Below are 6,086 nucleotides of genomic sequence, written 5' to 3' on the forward strand. Positions count from 1 at the left end.
CTGCGAAATAGCCTACAATGTTTTTTTTCTTGACAAAGCTTGAACAGGGAAAAACAATGGCAGAGCTTCACCAACTTCAACAAAAGAAAGAGAAAACAGGAGAGGGAGTATAAATGAACCTCCATGTAGCCTAAGTCAGTAAGCCTGAAAGAATGAACTAGTGCATGAATGACTTTCACTCTTCTCAAACAGTGATATATTGAAATATACAGTTCAGGAATGTTCAGGAACGGATATTAAAATAATTGCAGCTTAAATCAATATTTCTTATTCATCCTTACATCATCTATTTGTTTGTTTGTTTATTCCTAACATTATTAAATTCAGTGTTTGTTCAAGTGTGCTTCAGACCAGTGCAGGTGATTTATCTTCATCATTTCTCTCTCCAGCGATGTCTTCCTACAGTGGTCCACTGACTGAGGAGCTTCAGTGCTCTATATGTCTGGACGTGTTCACTGATCCAGTCAGCACTCCATGTGGACACAACTTCTGCAAGACCTGTCTGAATAAGTGCTGGGACAACAGCCAGACCTGCAAATGTCCATACTGTAAAGAAACATTCAAGCACAGACCTGATCTCAAGATTAATACCACACTCAGAGAAGTTGTAGATCACTATAAAAAGAAAAATCCTGAGAAAAAACCTGAAGTTCTGTGTGACTACTGTGTGGAAAGAAAGCTGAAAGCCCTGAAGTCGTGTCTGGTGTGTCAGAGCTCTTACTGTGAAACTCACCTGGAGCCTCATTTGAGAGTGGCAGGTTTAAAGAAACACAAACTGATCAATCCTGGGAGTAATCTGGAGGACTATATCTGTCAGAAACATGAGAGACCTCTGGAGCTGTTCTGTAGAGATGATCAGACGTGTGTGTGTCCGATGTGTGCTTTGAAAGAACCACAACACTGTTCCTGTAGAAGAGGAGATTGAAGAGAAGAAGGTAGACGTTAAATCATATCAAGAGGAAACACATTTTATTTGATCTGTGAAATAAAAGCTTACTATGAAAGAATTGTGTGTTTCCTCAGAAGACAGTAAATCTCTGTGATGATAAATGTGTGTGTTGTTCTCTGTCTATAGACTGAACTGATGAAGACACAGAAAGACGTGCAGCAGATGATCCAGGACAGAATCAAGAAGATTCAAGACGTCAAACGCTCAGCAGAAGTCAGAAAAGTGAGTTAAATTCATTCATTTTTAATATTTTTCAAATCAATTACTTCAGGGGACTTTTCACTGTTTGTATCAGTCTTCTTGTCTGTGTTTGTGTCAGACAGTCTGTGATTTAGTGGTAGGGATTTTGCAGTGACTCTTTCTGCAGGTTACAACGATACACCAGTAAGAGTGACTGTCTTTGAGGGAATCATTGCTCTTAATTGATTTGGTTTAATACTTGTTTAAACAAAAGAATGAAACAAACATGGAGACAGCTCTACTGTATGTGTTGGTCAGACATGTTCAACAATTTTTTCTGTAATGTTTTTTTTTTCGCTGGCAAAGATAGACAGAGTAGGCCTACTGCATAATAAATCTGTGTTTAGTGAATTGCTGTATAAAAGCACCATCACAATCTTGATTACATGTTTTCTTATTAGTTTTTACTCTCCTCAACAAGACTTGAGGAATAATTCAGTGCAGGATGAAGTTGTTTTAAAAACCCTTAATACACTGAAGTATGAGCATTATTAACACTGATTCTTGTCTTAGCAAACAACACTAATAATTTGTTGATTACTTTGGCCCCTAGAGAAACACAGAGAAGGAGAAAGCAGCCCGTGTTGAGCTCTTCACTGATCTCATCCGCTCCATTGAGAGATGTCAGACTGAACTGCTGGAGATGATGGAGGAGCAGCAGAAAGCAGCAGAGAAACAGGAGGAAGAGCTCATTGAAGAGCTGGAGCAGGAGATCACTGAGCTAAAGATGAGAAACACTGAGCTGGAGCAGCTCTCACACACTGAAGATCACCTCCACCTCCTACAGGTCAGTCAACATCTCTCTGATCAATGATAATGCAGTATATGACACCATAACACTCCCCATGCTGAAGGATTTCTCCTCTCTCCTGCTGTAGATTTACTCATCCCTGTGCAGCTCTAGAAACACCAGGAACTGGTCTGAGATCAGTGTGAAGACTGATGAGAGTCTGGAGACTCTGAGGAGAGCTCTGACTCAACTGCAGGACACTCTACAGGAGAAACTCACACTAACTGGTACAACAATATCAAATACACTGTACAGATACATATATTCATCATCTTTTTATCAGATCTGACCATTTTCAGACATTCAGTGTGAGACTCACAATTGACATTGTTCTCATGCTCTCACGCCACACATCCATATTCTCACACAGCGAAAAAACATAGCAGAGCAAAGAGGACATGGACAACACAGAGACAAGACAGAGCAGGTTACTTTTTAAATATGAAACAGTCATAGCTTTCAAAAGTGTGAAATGTGTTATTATGAAATTCAAACAATACAGTTTTGGTGCTCTTAAAATGGTGTGACATATTGCTGTAGCCTCTATGCATATTAATTATATTTTTACTCTAATATGATTAAAAAGTTTTAATTATTATAAAAACATCCTGAAATGCTACTGTATACAAATCAGTTGTTAATAAACCTATAATAATAATGTATAGCTGACATGCTTCCCTGTTAAGTTCACAACATTAGTTAAGAAAGTTTTTTTTTCCTTGAGAAAAATTAACATGTAGCCTACTATATATATATACACTGTAAATTCTAAAAAGTTCAGTTTACTTAAAAAAAGTTTGGAAACCGATTGCCTTATTTTTGCAAAGCAAACTTAAAGGGAAAACTGAAGTTAAGATAATAATCAGCTAAAAGTAAAGAAAGCAAGCTCTTCCCAAGTAAATTAAGTAATAAATATTAAGTTAGTTTAATGTCAATTTTAGTTAACATACTCTATAATATTTACTAATCTTACTGAAGATTTAATAGTAAGATTACTTAAATAATTCCATTTAACAGCATTAAAATGTATTCTGAAAACATATTAAATACTATTATTCTCAACATGGTTTTAATCTGCCATTTTAAGCTACGTAGACTTAAAAAAATATGTGCAATCGGTTTCCACACTTTCTTCAAGTAAAGTGAACATATTTTTAGTAGTTCAACTAGCATGAATGCACTTAACACTCAATTAAGTAAGCTTAATTACATTAAGCTGTTCTTACTTAAACCGTTTAAGTTTTGTCAACTTAATTCTATCTGGGATCTGAGGAAGTGTACTCCCAGAGTGCATTGTGGCATGAATAAATTAATTGCTTCGTTTTACTATTTTTAGCTTTATTTTACTATTTGTCTTTTGTCAGTATAACCCGAATAATGACAGCAAGTAAAATAGTAAAGGTTGTATAATAAAAAATAAATAAAATTAAAAATTAAAAAAAATCCTTGTTACCATTGTTGTGTTTTGCATGCTGAATGTTGAAGTCTGTGTGTGACACACTCAAGCATGGTCAAATGATATTGTGACAAATATAGAGGGAATATATCAACTCAATTAAATAATTATGCCATAAATATTAGCAAAAATACTGTTAAAAGATCATTATTTGACATTAAATATAGTTATGTTATACATCATTAATTGACAAATATTTATTTATATATATATATATATATTTATATATATTTATATACATTACTTCCCTTCTTTTGAAATCATGCAACTATGATTTCTTGTTGCATTGCTGCTTTAATAGGAAGTTAATTACTATAATATGAATGAAGTTCCAAGTGTCCAACCAAAGGGAACACTAATCACAATTATGGTGAGAGGAAGTGGAGGAAATGAGCGATAAGTCTATACAAAATTGCACAACCTCAAAAACACTTTGCCCGCCCGCCCGTCCGCCTGCTTGTTTTATTGCTTTGGCAAAATGGTACTCAAACCAGTCAAGTAATGTTTACTTGAGTTTTCTAAGTAACGAAGGCATAGCATGCAAATAGTTCAGATTACTTAATTGTTTTAAGTAAGTTCAACAAATTATTGGACATTAAGTAAAGTTTACTAAAAAAGTCTTAGTAAGAACAACTGTTGGATTTTACAGTGTATATATATATATATATATCCATGTATACCCATGTATACCCAAATTAATCAATATTAAATCAAGGTCGATATTGAATTGTGTAATGTGTGTCAATTTCACTTCATCTCCCCAATTCTCACTCTTAGTTTAACTCAAAAGTTGCTGCCCTGTTTTTATACAGTAAAAAGAATCAATGATGAAGAATGAGTCTGATTCAAGCTGAAGTAGAAGTGTGTGATCATGTGTGTTACAGAGACTGTAAGCAGTGAAAAACTTAACAATAAATGAGAGAGAGATGAGAGTTAGTAGTTACTCAAGCGCTCCTCTGTGTAGATTATATATATATATATATATATATATATATATATATATATATATATATATATATATATATATATACACACACGCACACAGTATATACAAATAATTTTATATTTTTGTGACAAACTCGATGGTCACATTCTTATCATCAGCTCACAGTTCTTCTTGAAGAGGGCCGGTCATTTTCAGCTCTAATTTCAGAAAACATAGATAATTGTTCTTTGTTCTTTCATTTCTTCCATTAATATATTTGGTGAATACATTTCCTAAGGGTGCCCATAAACAGTTAATCAATTTAGCAGAGAATAATATTAAACGTTTCACCAAAACCACAAAAGCAGAAAATCTAATTCATAGACATCATGGGTTTAAGAGGCAGATTTGATCTTCATGAGAAGAGGGATGTGTGTGAAATATCAGGCCTGAAGCTCCAACAGCTGAACAGTGCTAAAACACACACATTGATCAGATAAAACATGATGTTGTACACAAATCTTTAGATATAACCTTAAAGCTTGTCTATAATTCCACACATAAACATGTCAAAGATCTGATGATGGTTTATTGTCTTTAGTCTCTACAGATCTGAAGAGGATGCAGCAGCATGCAGGTACAGTGTGTGTGTGTGTGTGTGTGTGTGTGTGTGTGTGTGTGTGTGTGTGTGTGTGTGTGTGTGTGTGCACTAGATTACATTCACACACTCACAGCTTCATCACTGATGTATGATTAAACACTGATTACATATTACAAACATCATCACAAAATATCTGTGTTGTGATTCATATTCTCTGTTTTCTCAGTGGATGTGACTCTGGATCCTGATACAGCTCATCCTAAACTCATCCTGTCTGATGATGGAAAACAAGTGAGATGTGGAGACATTAAACAGAAACTCCCAGACAAACCAGAGAGATTTGATCCATGTATATATGTCATGGGAAAGGAGGGATTCTCCTCAGGGAGATTTTATTTTGAGGTGCAGGTGAAGGGAAAGACTGACTGGAGTTTAGGAGTGGCCAGAGAATCCATTAACAGGAAGGGATGGATCACACTGAGTCCCAGTAATGGATGCTGGACTGTGGTTCTGAGGAATGGGAATGAATATAAAGCCGGTGATGATCCTGCTGTCTCTCTGTGTTTGAGAGTGAAGCCGCAGCGGGTCGGTGTGTTTGTGGATTATGAGGATGGTCTGGTCTCCTTTTATGATGTGGAGTCCAGCTCTCATATCTACTCTTTCACTGCTCAGTCTTTCACTGGGAAACTCTATCCATTTTTTAGCCCAAGCCTTAATGATGGAGGTAAAAACTCAACTCCTCTGATCATCACACCTGTCAGATACAATAAATGAATTTATAGCCATAATGTGAAATACTTGAAGAAAATAAAATAATTTAATTAATGTTTAAAAACATCAAAAATGTATGTGTTCTTACTCAAAGGATGGAAATCATTTGTTGTCTTTACATCAAAGTGATCACAGCATCTGAATAAAGACATTCTTTTTTGTACTTTTAATTGATTCATTGTTGTTTGTGTTTTATTGTGTCCAATATTAACCCTTCATGATCTCTCACCATGTGTTACAGATATTTTGTATGTATAAAATTCAGTAGATACTCATAGATTCAAAAGTTAAGAGTGTAATTGATGATATTGCTCCTGTGAAAGTCAGAAAAAAGAGTGGCAAACAAAAAGCACC

The 6,086-nt window shown here is 35.1% G+C and overlaps 1 pseudogene across 1 annotated transcript; it reads left to right on the top strand.

Annotated features, from left to right (window-relative positions):
• The first annotated feature begins 391 nt into the window (after positions 1 to 391).
• On the top strand, positions 392 to 5,882 carry LOC307134433 (E3 ubiquitin-protein ligase TRIM39-like; annotated as a pseudogene). Its single transcript has 6 exons — positions 392 to 935; positions 1,076 to 1,171; positions 1,743 to 1,976; positions 2,068 to 2,206; positions 4,962 to 4,997; positions 5,188 to 5,882. The product of its transcript is annotated as an E3 ubiquitin-protein ligase TRIM39-like (transcript).
• The last annotated feature ends 204 nt before the right edge of the window (positions 5,883 to 6,086 follow it).

This window comes from Gobio gobio (genome assembly GCF_949357685.1).
Source record: "Gobio gobio genome assembly, chromosome: 11".
Lineage (NCBI taxonomy): Eukaryota > Metazoa > Chordata > Actinopteri > Cypriniformes > Gobionidae > Gobio > Gobio gobio.